The following is a 15,881-nucleotide window of genomic DNA, read 5'->3' as shown; positions in this document are numbered from 1 at the left end:
GTGTAGCTACGGCACTGCATGTTCATTGACTATAATAAATATCCGATCTATAATGTTAACAATTTTATTTGCGAAAAATAGGGATAACATGTTTTTTCAAACTTCATAAAACTGCATTGCCCAAATATCACAAAATACTTTTATTTAACCACATAAGACCGACGGTATGTTTAGGCTACAATCAGTTTCAGAGGACGTCAAAACTATACAATACAAATCTAAATATTTAACAGTGTGTAAACGATATATTGTTATGTATCATGTAGCTGTACATTTGCTTCCCTGCAGTGCATACGTCATAATGGTGAATCTCAGCTAATCAAATACGAACAAGAATACACTTAGGACGGCAGGTTTCGCTGATATATTGTGATTGGTTTTTAAGCGTTTGGTATGCTGGTCCTGTTTGAAGTTATAGCATCTATAGGTGTTATAGTGTTTCTGTTTGTACGTTATTGATTTTGGGATAATTAAACTCTGATTCTTGAACCATACCAATGGTTTCTTATCATTCGGTTTTGTAAGCAATCATTGTCAATATTATATATTGTATATAATACTAATTTCATGCTTGATTTTTGGGACAATGCAGTCCGAGAATAGGCCATATAAGTAGTTTTCTCCCTCGCAAAAGTGTTTTCGATAAGAGGAGTCAATTTCTTGTAACTAAAGATTGTGGAATAGATGTATAGAGCGTTGAAAAGTCATAAGTATTAAGCACTGAGACCTTATATCGTCTTTTTTCAAAAGCATTAAATTGGAGAATTATTGATAGATCAAAATAGATTAATTCCAGAATTCTCATAAACTTTACTACAGTAATTACTACAGAAGACCTGATTGACCTCAAATGCAGAAGTATGCCTGACAACCTCATATTTACAAATATTCCTGAAAAAGTACAAAACACTAGTGGAAGGTCTTTTGAAAACACAGAACATGAACTCAACTGCTTCTTCTCACAAATTACAAACATACAGTCTGAACGTGTACACAGGCTGGCACCCCCCAAAAGAGGACAAAAACAGCCTGGACCAATTATCGCCAAGTTCAGCCCCTTCGAAGAACGTGAGCTAGTACGGAAGTTATTGTATAAGTTGATGGGCGCCAATTTTGGTATTAGGAAACAGTTCCCGGGTGCAGTTGAGGAGAAAAGGAGACAGCCCTATCAAGTCCTACGCCAGCTCAAGAGGAACAACCAGAAGTGTCACGTAACAGAGTTACGTATAGAATGTGACGTAATACGTTATATTTAAGATATAATTAAGATTTAATTAAATGGATATGTGTCTACATACTGTATGTTTAGTAATGTAGGGCATATTTGATTGTCATTTGAATATGAAAATGGTTGACAGCCGACCTGGTACAAATGTACAAAATGGTCATGTTAATTACAAAAACGTGTATTCCTTGGGTTGTAAAGCTGTCATATTCAGACCACAAATTAGTATAAGAGAAATGATTTTGGATGTAAAAAGACAGAGTTGGGTTAGGCAAGACAAGGAACGCGGCCTTGGGTCCTTAATGGACGGCAGTTAGGATGTGGGATTACCTTAAATGTCATGCTGTATTATATACTGATTATTATACTTAGAAAGAACGTGGAACAATAAAGAAATGACATTCGAACGGTTGTTGTTTAATAACTTAAAGACTATCACGAAAGTTAAGTGAGCGTTGGCATTACGCGACAGAAGGCTACGCTCGTTAAAGACAGACTCTTCGTCAATTGAGCACCAGTCCGACCTGATCAGCTGCCCGTTCCAGAGCCCTCCCGCCAGGAACCACTCAGCACTCGACTGTAGGACTGCCAGGGTGGAGACCCATCACACAGACAAAATCTATTATTTTCTTGTTTAAATGTTTGTTGGCTTAAGCCAAAATTAGTTATACTTGATTTTTGTAGGTTTTTTTTATCACAATTTGATATTTGTGCATGCACTGAGACAAAACTTGATGACTATGGGGAAGTTAAAGTCGAAAACTATTCATTTGTACAAAAAAATAGAATGCAAAAAGTTACCAAAAAATCGGGAGGAATAGGAGTTTTTTTTAAAGATGATATTTTACCCCATTTCAAACCTATAGATAACAACTGTGAATGCATTCAATTGTTTAAAACTGCTAACTCTCTGTTTAATATGTATGAGTCAAAATTAAACGCTTATTGATTGATCATTTTTGAGCTATATCCGGTGTCTGTTCCCCTTAAGTGATAGGGGCAGCACGGTTCAAGTTGTGCACCCAAGTTACACCCCACTAACACCCACACCTTGACCCGCCCCTGACAAGTCGGATATACTTGGCGAAGCTAAACATTAATGATGGTTATTTATCCAAACCCCTTTTTTTCGATATAAAAATAACTAAGTACGTAAATACCACTACCATCGTGTTATGTTACGGTGTTCCGTTAGAACCATCATGTTTTTGCCCTGCCCCGAAGGAGCAAATTTAAGACGTAAAGGGAAGACGGCTATGACTACTCATTTGTTGTGTGTTATGGTTTTCTCTCAAACATTATATAGCTACGTTGTTTTATCTAAATGGTTCAGTAGCACATTGGTGCATGACTAAACGTTAACCCCGAACAGTAAAACAATACGCAAAACAAGAAAATAATTATCCTTCTAATTCATCTTTTACTTGAAATTGACTATGATGTACCTCAAGTCCTTATTCATTTCAGAACAACTTAAACACAATCATATCTTTCTTTTTCTGAGATAAAAAAATCCAGGGAAATTTCCAAAATTTCCACGTCGAAATGATAACCCTAAACATTTATACAGCACTTTTTCAGTTTGTAGTTATATTATACTAGTAAATTAATTCAACGTGACTTTATAATATACCTATATCTCTTTGTAACACAACACGTGTTATACATTTATACTACTTTATTCAACAGAACTGATTTATTTTACAACGACTGAGAAACAAATAATTGAACATTATATTAATCACAGTCGCTTGCATATTCACAGGCCGGGAATCAAACTATGGGACGCCTTTGTGAGAAGCGAGTGTTAATCTTATTGTTTATATGAAAATACATTAATATCATGATCAGCCATGCTGAATGTTTATAAAGCACATGTGCAAACGAAATGCGAATTGTCGAAGACGAATAGCGAAAGTACAAGGTAAAAAAGGCAAAAGGGCGAAGGGACAAAGGAGCAAAGCGAAGCTACAATCGTTCCTTTGCCTTCGTACTTTCGTATTTTCATTACGTATTCGTGTCTTCGCCTTCGTCCTTTCGCTAAATATTCGCCTTTCTAGTCTAACACCGTATTATGTACCTCCATTTTATCTGTATGTAGCTTGCCCTGCAGTTCGTGTTGGAACTGCAAGTTAATCACTGAAAATACCCATTTTGGTAAATGCTCAATGTAAAATGTTTCGTGTTATTGAAAAATGTTAGCAAGTGAAAAGGGCAGTTGCGGCGTAAGCTCTCCTGAGTGATGTATAATTGAGTTGCTTCCCTTTGACCATACATTTCCAGTTAGCAGCTTCATCCAGGATTTGTCTTATGTGGCACACATTTGATTTTATTCTGTCTTTGGTAGTGCCCGTGGGTGATACTGCAGATCACGCCTCTTTAACCATTGTTTAATCATCACTGATTTCATGATACAAATGTTAAAAAAAGAGAAATAATGAATACCAATACAAATCAAGGAGTTTTTCGTGTGTACATGTACGTTGTTTTCAGCCCTTTATGTACATTAATTGACCCGGAATCCAGTTAGATATCAAGTGTGGTTTTTTTAAATCCCAACGTCGGCTACACACCGCCGAGATAACAACCAAAACCAAACGTCATTCTGACGTCGAACATACGTTTTATACCTTCTGGGAAGTGTTCGTGCCTGTGTTCATGCTTACTGGGAAAGAAGACAGTCAACAGAAATGTGGACATAAGCGCTAACACAGGAGCAATTGTTTGTATTGAATAAATGAGATGTGCTCTAGTACTCCGTTATTGCAGTCTGTCTTAAGCTCGCGTTTGCCTGGTTTGTATAACACGGTCAACCACCGTTCTCATTAAAACGCATTGTTGTCTTCGGGGATGAAATGTCTGCTCACTCAGGTTTGGTTGCCTTTATTCGACTACATCACTTAATACTTCACATGCTCGCTCGGTGAAATGTTTATCAAACTTTAACCGAAACTTCATTTACAAAATATGTCAATTTAATTGGCTTTCATTGGAAGTTCATGTAAGAAACATAACGTTGACTTCAATTTGATGACGTCATTGTAAAAAATCAACCCCGCATTTTGGACGCTACGTCACTTGTGTAATGTAATATGGAAACCACACTCTAAAGCCGTCAAATAAACACATCTATATTTTTTTATATGAGGTTGAAATTACTTGTTATTTCACCGAAAAGCAGAATAGAAAATGGTTATAATTTCATTTTAGATTAAATCTGTTTTCCACTGTAACTCAGTGATATGATTATTAATTTATTAGTAAATGCTGGTACATTTTTTTTACATCTTACAAAACTGCTATTTGAAATAAGCCTAGCCCACACAGTAACGATGCATGTTTTGTTGAAGAACTATTATCAAAGTCAAAATGTTTGGCCTGTGCACCGGATGTAAGTGTCCACACCACGCCGATCGAATGTATCCTAGCTTTGTCATGGGCCGCAATGTTTACAGCGTCACTTCTATGCCGTAGGCCTGTCCCGTCGTCAGTCACTCGCCGAGACACGAATTTTCTCCAAACCGCTGGACGTCCCTGGAAAACGCTTCGTCGGTCACGCACTCTGTCGCACATAAAAGGCTGCCCTACACGGATCAAAGGCTGATTTTCGCCAATGTTACACTGATCACTATTTATCTGCACGTAGCAGGGATGCATCGGGGTCCCTCCATGGTTAACAGACTGACCTCTGGCCATCCCGTCTGGCTATATGGTTTTCGCTACGCCGCTGTAGTCATAATATACATACTTATGTGTCTGTAATACTACAACTTAAGCTATTTAGTTTAAATTATACATGTAGTTTTATATATTCAGTTGTGTCTTTTGGAAATGATTTATAATCCGATTTTAAACGAATTCGTTTTATATGGCATTACAAAATATTTCCGGTGTATTTCTCCTAGAAATGTATTATCCTTTCATTTTTCAATGACTACGTCTCCAATCTTGGCCAAAATAATTCCGAAAAACAAATTCAAAAGTGATTCCATTCCGTGTACACTGTACAGTTTTGGAAACAAACAAGTGCGCCACGGAGAGAACGATAACGCTCATCCGTAAACAATTTTACACAATGACAACAAGACGAGATATTAACAAAACTAGAACTCCGCGAGTCGGATGTGTCGCCTGACGAATTATTTACTGTCGACATTATAGCTGTTAGATTGGCATTTTATTTATTTCTAGACAATGATGTTGCGATTTAACTTTCAAGTGTAGGTGGCATTTGAACCCTCAATCAGATATACCTACGGAATAAGTTTCAGGTTGAAACCTCCTATAGTTTACGAGATATGCCACGGAAAAAACCTAAGCAAGAAAATTAACAAAGGGCAATAACTCTAAAAATATGGCAGCAAGAGTAACGGTTCTTGTGCACTGCACTTGCCCTCATTGAGATCTATCTAGCTATGAAGTTTCAAGTTGATACCTCTTATATTCTTCAAGATATGCCCCGGACAAAACTTTAAGCACGAAAATTAACAAAGGGCAATAACTTTAAAACTAAGAAAGCAAGAGTTACTGTTATTGTGCACTGCACTTGCCCTCCATGAGATCTATCTACATATGAAGTTTCAAGTTGATAACTCTTATATTCTACAAGATATGCCCCGGACAAAACTTTAAGCATGAAAAATAACAAAGGGCAAAACTCTAAAAATATGGAAGCAAGAGTAACAGTTCTTGTGCACTGCACTTGCCCCCAATTAGATCTATGTACATATGAAGTTTCAAGTTGATACCACTAACAGTTTAGGAGATATACCCCGGACAAGCGAAAATGGGACGCGGACGCCGCCGCCGCCGACAAAAGTAACCTCTATATGTCGTCTTTTCAGGCGGCACAAATACTGCACAAAGGGATCATTTTGTTAACTGAAATACACATTCGGAATCGCATTGAAACATTTTTATACAACTAGGTATGTAGATAGATGGCAATGGGAGGAAGTGCAGTACACATGAACCATAATCCTTCCCAACATATTTCCTTAGTTATCTCCCCTGACCCTGGTGTTTTTCGGAAATGGGTTTAAGTCCCAGCCACATCTGGGAAAATACTAAAGGCATTGAAATGAAACTTGGAATGTGGAAAGATGGCAACAAGAAGAAGTGTAGAACCAAAGAATCATAATTAATCCCATCATGCATGTTTGTTTATTTATCTCCTGCTTTTCCACGCCATATCTTGGAATCTACTTAAAAAGCAACTTGGTGTATAGATTGCAATGACAGAAAGTGCAGTACCCAATAATAATAACCCCATCCTGGATCTGTATTTAGTTATCTCCCATAAACCTTATTTTTTCAATAATGGGTGCATGTTTGGGCAATATCTTAGAATGTTCTAAAGGGATTTAAATGCAACTTGGTATATAGATAGATGGCAATAACGTAACAGAATTTTTGAAGATCCATATTCAGGCTTACATGCAATGTTCATCTTCTACTGATATTTGTGAATTTCAATTGCTGCATTTCTAATAAATTGCTTAATATTTACTTCAGAATTGAACTGCCAAGTCTTTCAATGTATTCCATGTTGTTTGTTTAACTGGTTTATAATAATGCTAAAACCATTCACCTTCTACCAGCAAATTGAAATTTCTGCCTGTTCATAGAAAATAAGATTTCGGGAGCATACTCCACTTTCAGCAATACCCTTCTTTACTATGTAAAGCCCCATAACTTTTGTAAGATGAAGCAAAACGTCAAACAAATATCAGGTGCACAATTTTCCATACTGATTGACATTCCTATTAAGTTTCATGTGTGTAGGTCAAACTCTTTTGCATGTGACACAAACTTTTTCAAACAATTTTTTACTAAGTAAAGGGCCATAACTTTTGTTAGACTGTATGATAAATGAATGTCATACAAATTGCAGGTGCACCATTTCTCATGCTGACCAACATTCCTATTAAGTTTCATGTGACTCGGTGCAATACATTTGGAAATACAATATATATCTCTCTAGGTGTGTAATGAATAACATAATACACAAATGAATGAATGAAGGATTAACAAAGCAACAAGGATAAATAAATAAAAACAGAAATTATTGAATGAATGGATAATTGACAATCCAACAAAAAATCAACAATTGATAAAGGAAAAACAAGACGCCAATGTGGCAACGCCTCATTGAAGCTGGATTTTTTCTTTGGCTGCAATTTTTCAAACATAGGATTTGAGGTAGTGACCTAGTATTGTTAACCAAAAAGACCCATATTTATACTTATCTGAGATATTGTTCATACAAATAACCTGATCAACAGAAACTATTCCATTTGTGTGAGGAAAAATCAACATTTTATAATTACATCAGCTTTTCCAAAATAAGATCTGTCCCAGAGACCTTGTTTTTGACCCTAGATGACACACTTTATCATCTAAGATTTCATATTTTTTATGACATCGGGGAAAAAATTTCCTAAGATTTGACCTAGTGGCCTAGTTTTTTTATCTGAGGTGACCCATATTCACAAATGTTTAAGACATGTAGACAAATATTCTGACCAAGTTTCATAAAGATTTGACAAAAAATAATGATTTTTTATGTCAGTGGAATTCTTTCTCCTAAGATTTGACCTTGTGACCTAGATTTTGACCGGGGATGACCCATATTAAAGAACTTTCAAGATATTATGCAGACAAATATTCTGACCAAGTTCCATACAGATTTGACAAAAATTGTTGAATTTATGACGTGGAAAGATTTTCCTAAGATTTGACCTAGATTTTGACCTGGGATGACCGATGTAGAAAATAAGCAAGATATTATGCAGACAAATATTCTGGCCAAGTTTCTTTAAGATATGAACAAAAATGTTAAATTTATGACGTGGAAATATTTTTCCGAAGATTTGACCTAGTGACCTAGATTTTGACCTGTGTTGACCCATATTAAAAAAATATGCAAGATATAATGCAGACAAGCATTCTGACAATGTTTCATCAAGATTTGATAAAAATCATTGAATTTATTACCATGAAATATTTCTTCTAAAGATTTGACCTAGTTTTTGACCCGAGATGACCAGTATTCATAAATATTCAAGATAATATTCCAAAAAATAGTCTGACCAAGTTTGATAACCATTGGATAAAAACCCTTGATTTTATTACATAAAATGAAAACTTTAATGCAGAGCTGTTAATGTTAAAGTTGTTTCTTTACATTCAGTTTCACTCACATACTGTAGTTTCACTTCATCATCATTGCCTGATGTTAAATCTCTCAAAAAAATAAAATAAACTTACGAGGGATTTTTCACCAAACAGTAGATATGGCATGTATGCCAGTGTAATGGTTCTTAACTTCTCATAAATGAGATCTGATATTATAAATTGGGGCCGATTATTAAAAGCATGAATGAATAATTAATTGGCTAAATAGCAATATAATGAATGAATGAATGAACGGAAATACAAATCAACCAGAACTAATGATTTAATGAGCAAATGAACAATTATATTAGCAAATAATGTCTCGTTCACATGGTGCCTGCGTGTTGGAAATGTTTACAACAAATCAGCTTCAGCTGATGCTGACTGACAGTGTAATCAATGTCTCTCTTGTCCCTCATACAGAATACTGCCCCCGGTCTGCTGGTATGATCCACACTACTGACTTCCTGTATTAATTCCTGGGGACAATCTATGCTCTTCAGGCCAGAGCACCATTTGGCCCGAATAAGACTTTCTCGCCAATCATAAATAAAGATCCTTGGCCACTGGGTCAGGTCAGGGTTGTACATTTCCTGCGTGTTTGAGTGGTCCTCTATTGTATATCACAGGTCCTTGATTTTCAACTCTGAAAAAAAAATGTATATGTAAAAAAATGTAAACATGTCTGTGGTAACTCAAGATCTAGCGAATCTATAGAATTACCATGACACCTACATGTATTATCAACAAGAGGGCCATGATGGTCATATATTTCTGACCTGAGGTTACTGCCTACTTGGCTAAAATGGTTACCTACTTTTCGACCCGAGATGGCCATTACCGGGTATTTAAAATTAACCAAGATATCAACACAATCATATTAACAGCCTCTACTGAAAAAACCTTGAATTTTGTTATCTAAAGCACATCACTGAAGCATTCACAATTAATTCCTGTCAACACCAAAGATACAATACATGTTCATATAAATGGCTACATTCATGGAAAAGAACACATTTTTGTCAAGCAGAAAACTACTTCCACAAAATATCTTTGAAGAGAAAAAGTCAATTTGTGAGGAATTGAGAAAATTAAATGCCTGGCCTAGACTTGAAAGATGTTGTATAGACTATAGACTGTTGAAATAAAATACCATACAAAAAATTATGTTTCTTATACACAGCACTTCTCCTCAACACAGTCAATATGTGTATGAAGTTTAAAGTCAATACCTCAATTTATATGGAGTTATGGAGAAAAGTAATTTAGTAAACTTGTTCAAGTAAAAAACAAGACGGTTGTTTAAGAAATCAAAACCTGACGTCTTTCCCTCTGCACATCATCTCAAAATGGTGGAGTTCATTTGTGGCCAGATATTTCCAATCCATCAAGAGGTTCAAGATATATGGAGCAGACACGAAATGTAGTCATATGAGTGTGACCTTGACTGTGAACCAAGCTGGTTGTAACATACCTTCTGCATATTGTCTAAACATGGGTAACATCTGTGGCCTGTCATTTCAAAATCATTCAGGGGGTTCAAAAGATATAGAGCAGACAAAAACTGTAGTCATATGTGACCTTTGATCTCAGTGAGACCTTGACCCGAGCTGACTGTATAATGATCTCTGCACATCGTCTTAATATGGTGAACATCTCACATGAAATACAGTCATATTATAGTCATTATGACCTTTGACCTCTAAGCATGGCCTTGATCTAGAACCCAGCTAAATTAAACATGAGCTATGCACATCGTCTCAATATGGTAAACATTTGTGGCAAGTTATTTCAAAATCCTTCAAGCAGTTCAAGGGATATGGAGCGGACACAATTTGTGACGAACAGAGACAGATAACTCGTGAAAAAACAATATGGGGGGAGACATAACAAGTATAATGAATCAATAAATAATCAACAGTAAGCTTTAAAAACAACATATATCCATATTACGACCTATATTCTATGCAAACTTTGTACCACTTGTACCAGAATGCTATGTTTTTATTATAATTATTTAGTTTTATTTACCTTTCTCATAGCCAGAATAGGAGCCTTCTAGTTGGTAACCTGTGTCGTTGTTTACGTCTTCATCAGCATGTGTAGCTTCATCTACATCAGAGCTGTTTTTATCCACCCCAGGGTTATCATCCTCAAGTCTGGTTTCTGTAGATAAAACGTTAAATGGACTTATCTCTATGTTTTAAATGTTCAAGAAATCCATATCAGAATAGATTAAACATTTTAAATGTCAGAAACTCGTCCCATAAAAATTACATCCTGATGTATTAAATTTGAAAAGAACACTTAATAAATACATATTTTTCATATGTATTGTTTGATATTCAAATGAAACTATATACACATGTTAAGTTCATACTGCTTTCTCATACACTCTTCATGACACTGTTTACTAATTGATTGTTGTTTATCTTTTTTAAACATATTTCTTGTTCATTGTTACGTTAATAGTTAAATGTTACCCTAAAGCCTCTTTCCTTTTTCCATGTCGCTATCATCATTTCTCCGTACTGCTAGAGAGCAACAGAATGTGCTGGTATTCCTGGGATTGCCTGTCTGCTTCTTGTGACTGAAGTTTGAAATCAATCTTTACGTATACATGCATAAATGGAGTGCAACTAACAACATCTTGAAATTCATAAGTCATGTAGGATATTGACTTTCCTCAAGTAATTTTTGCTTGGCCTTAATTCTTATCTTTTAAAAAAGGACCTTGGTCAAATTTGAGGCTTCTGGGCTTGTCCTTGTAGTTTCCTTTTTTTTTATAAACAAAATACTCCATGTGCCTATGACAGTGTCCTGACCTCCTCCTAACCTCCTCTTGTGACTGGGTCACAGTATCTGTGTCCTAACCTCCTCCTCTTGTGACTGGATCCCTGCATCTGTGTCCTGACCTCCTCCTCTTGTGACTGGGTCCCAGCATCTGTGTTCCGACTCCTCCCCTTGTGACTTGCAGAAAATTGGCAGAAAATATAACAGCTTTAACACTATTTTTCCATAAATTATGAACACTTTGTTGAATTAACACCAGAAAACCATATCAAGACCATTTTTTATTTTGCTATCATCATTTTTTTCAGTCATTGTCTATAATGTCCATATGACACAGTCATGGCCGCATCTCTGAATCCATCCACTCAAGAAAGAGGTCCTGCAAAAATATCATTCAAAACCACATTAATGTCTTCAAACATTATATAATAAGTGTGTAAACTTGAAAACACATACAAGAAAGCAATATACACATCATGAAATGCTACATAAATGGGGAGAAACATTGTTTTTTAGAACTACTTGAAGGGATAAAACAGCAATTTAAAGACAGTGATATTCATTGATGGAAAAGGCCTTTGGACAGCTACTTTTTTAGAAATGGAGATCAGACCAAATATGATGTTTTTTCCAGAGATAATAAATAGATTTACATAAAAAACATGATACAATCTTTGTGTTATTTTTGTAGATTCCTTTACTTTTAATAAATAATTCTGCTCAACCAATTCATTGGATATTTGAAAGTAACAAGCACACTGTTAGATTGCCTTTGAAACATTTTTGGCTTGTCCCTGTATTTTTCATTGTATATTTGAAGGTGATGTACTTGTTTAACCTAACTGTTCTTCAAAATTACTTTTGAGATCCTACATCAATCCTCTTATATTTTAAGCTGTGTACAGTGTTGAATTGCAGGTATGATTGGCTTAGGTGACTTTATTTTTTGATCAAGTCAAACTGTACTTGTTGTAGTAAGTAATGCCCTGAAATTCATGTGCTATTAAAGTTTTTAAACCATATATGTTATTCGGCTACTGCATAAATTTTCATGTTGTAAATACAGGAGAAAAAGTTTGCCATAGTTGCATTAAACACAAACCTACTATACATTGTTGAATAAACTTAAGGTTTGATGATGACATTTCATATATATGTTACACATCATTGTTTATCCATGTCTGATGAAATATTCTTTGTAAAGTTTGCTTAAGTAATTATTTATTAAGGACATAAGGTATGTAGTTTGCTATATAGTATATACATATCAAATTTACAAAATGTATGGTGCCATAAAGTCATCAGACAATTAAGTTAAGGGTATTGCTTGTAACTTGTCCAATTATTACACAGTTCACATTTATTTAGAATTCACAAGGTTCATCTGGAGTTTGAGAAAGTCTCCTCTTTATGATTGACACTGTTAATTTATACTAATGATCATTTTCACAATGATCACTTTATTGATGCAAATGTGTATACTTTTTATTGATAGCTTTCCCGGTGTTTTGTATGCATGACTTCATATATATATATATATATATATATATATATATATATATATATATATATATGTACAACAATGACTTTATGTAGTTTTTTTTTTAATTGATATATATCAAATTCAACTAATATTATTAATATGTTATGATCATTACATCTCAGTTATATGAAAAAAAACCCAGCTGTCTCTGTTTAACTGGAACTGATTTTGATAGTTTGTCATTTTATGCAAAGTCTAAAATATTAACGGAATTTACAAACACATTTCATCTGAACTTATGGTGATTTTATCCAATAATTGGACAGTCAATAAGTGTATTTGTTCTTTTTGTCAAAAATGGCATGGTGAATGAATAAGCAGTAAGGTACTGACTTACGTTCTTGTCTAAATTTACTTAACATTGAACAATAGATGGTATCATTTTTAAAGTCTGCAAGTCTGTCCATGGAAGTATGGCTGTACAATTTTCATGAGCGTCACTTATCTGTGTTGTTTATATTATCATTACAAATGATGTAGTCAAAATAAAACACTAATGTTAGGTTTCAGAGAATACAGATCGTTGTCAAATATTATAAAAGTGTACATCAGATATGATATCGGTCCTTACTAAAACTGTATGTGATGTTTGCATATGTATTGTACTTTCATTGCTTAATTAATTGTAGCTAGTTGTCACACTAAGCCCTATGGTTGATTTGAATTACAATACTTTGTTAAAACTGTGGTGTATATATGAGTGTTATTCCTCATCGTTTTTAACTCGACTATTCGAAGAATAAGGAGAGCTATCCTATTCACTTGAGCGTCGGCGTAACCACTTATGTTAAAAAAAAAATTTAAGAGTTTGTGTACCACCTCAAATATGTGTACACAAGAGAAGGTAACTCTATCAAGCATTTTGACAAAATTATGCCCCTTTTTCTACTTAGAATTTACATTAAAGTGTTCGTACTATCTCAAATATGTTCAAAGTCCATTGACATCTAGCTTTGAAACTTTGCATGCTTGTTCACCATCATGCCCGTAACATGTACACAGGAGGAGGTAACTGTATCAATCATATTTACAGAATTAAGCCCCTGTTTCGACTTAGAATTTATGTTAAAACTTTGCGTACTACCTCAAATAGTTTCAATCCTTATACCGAAAAGCGGCCGAACAGTCGAGCACGCTGTCTATGTGACAGCTCTTGTTTATACTATAATGGTGTATTGAAAAGAAGTGTTTTAAGTTAACAGCATTGTTAACATCATCATTGTTAACATTCTAAGAGTTTATGCTCTGGTCACAATTTCTCAAAACTTCTTTAAATTTGAATTGGATTGAAAATAAATAGTTAAATGTTATTAACATACAGCATATACCTATCTAAAGTATAAAAGTTCTTAAAGAAGTAAATATAATGCAAATTTTTGGAAAACAAAAATAGTGATCTAAAATTAATCATGTTATAATAGACTTGAGAAGTTGGGGCCTGTTCATTTATGAAAACACAATTGTGATATGAAGCATTCCACATTGTTACTTGTTCATAGTTGTATGGTAATTAAAACATGAAACCTATCAAATGATGTCTTTGTTGTTTTTATATGCTTACTTCAAATGAAAACTAGAAACAAAACAGGAAATCAGTCTGTTAGGTTAAACTTAACACTTTACATGCATGTGCCACTAACTTGATCGTCCTGTATGAAAACCATGCGTTCCTAACCCAAACCCCAAGGTCCTTTTGTGCTAAGGTTGCCTGGCTAATAACTTAAACGGTGTACAACACATTCACCGTCCATCTTGATGCTATGTTACAAGCAGGTTAGCATGCATCAGAGGATGATTAAAAGCTAATGGGTACATAGACGCCAGGATCTCAGCACCTGAAATGAAACAAGATATTATGGTCACAATCATGTATGTAAAGTTTGGTGAGGATTGGACACATACTTTTCAAGAATTAGATTGGAAACATATATTTTTGAAGTATTTTTGGCAAAAAAGGGCCGTAACTCCTAAATGACTAAAGCGATTTCCATGACTATCTAACTTGATCAAGATATTATGGTCACAAACATGTGTTTAAAGTTTGGTGAGGATTGGACAAACGGTTTTCAAGAATTAGATCGGAAACAATCTTCGGGACGTACGTACGTACAGACAGACAGATGTACGTACGGACAAGGGCAACCCTATATGCCGCCACTTTGTGGGGGCATAAAAAAAGGACTTTATGGAAATGAGAACGTAAAAAAAAATTGACTATAAAAAGGGCAAAAGAAACACTTAAATAATAATCTAATACTGTTCAATGCCAAAAGACAACTAGAAATGTGTCCATAGGACACGGATGCCCCCACTTCGATTTTTTGTCACAGAAAATAAGCCATAATGATTATTCAGGATAATCTGCACAAGGGCAAATCCTTTTCAAAAATTAGATCGGATAAGATATTTTTTAAGTATTGTTGGGAAATAAAGGGCCCTAACTCCTAAATGATTAAAGCGATTTCCATGGCTATCTAACTTGATCAAGGTATTATGGTCACAAACATGTGTTAAAAGTTTGGTGAGGATTGGACAAACAGTTTTCAAGAATTAGATCGGAAACAATCTTCGGGACGTATTTTTCAAGTCTTCTTTTGCAAAAAAAGGGCCGTAACTCCTAAATGACAAAAGCGATTTCCATGGCTATCGAACTTGATCAAGATATTATGGTCACAATCATGTATGTAAAGTTTGGTGAGGATTGGACACATACTTTTCAAGAATTAGATTGGAAACATATATTTTTGAAGTATTTTTGGCAAAAAAGGGCCGTAACTCCTAAATGACTAAAGCGATTTCCATGACTATCTAACTTGATCAAGATATTATGGTCACAAACATGTGTTTAAAGTTTGGTGAGGATTGGACAAACGGTTTTCAAGAATTAGATCGGAAACAATCTTCGGGACGTACGTACGTACAGACAGACAGACGTACGTACGGACAAGGGCAACCCTATATGCCGCCACTTTGTGGGGGCATAAAAAAAAGGACTTTATGGAAATGAGAACGTAAAAAAAAATTGACTATAAAAAGGGCAAAAGAAACACTTAAATAATAATCTAATACTGTTCAATGCCAAAAGACAACTAGAAATGTGTCCATAGGACACGGATGCCCCCACTTCGATTTTTTGCAACAGAA

The sequence above is a fragment of the Mya arenaria genome, chromosome 7 (genome assembly GCF_026914265.1).
Source record: "Mya arenaria isolate MELC-2E11 chromosome 7, ASM2691426v1".
NCBI classification, from domain to species: domain Eukaryota; kingdom Metazoa; phylum Mollusca; class Bivalvia; order Myida; family Myidae; genus Mya; species Mya arenaria.
This window is presented reverse-complemented; position numbering follows the sequence as displayed.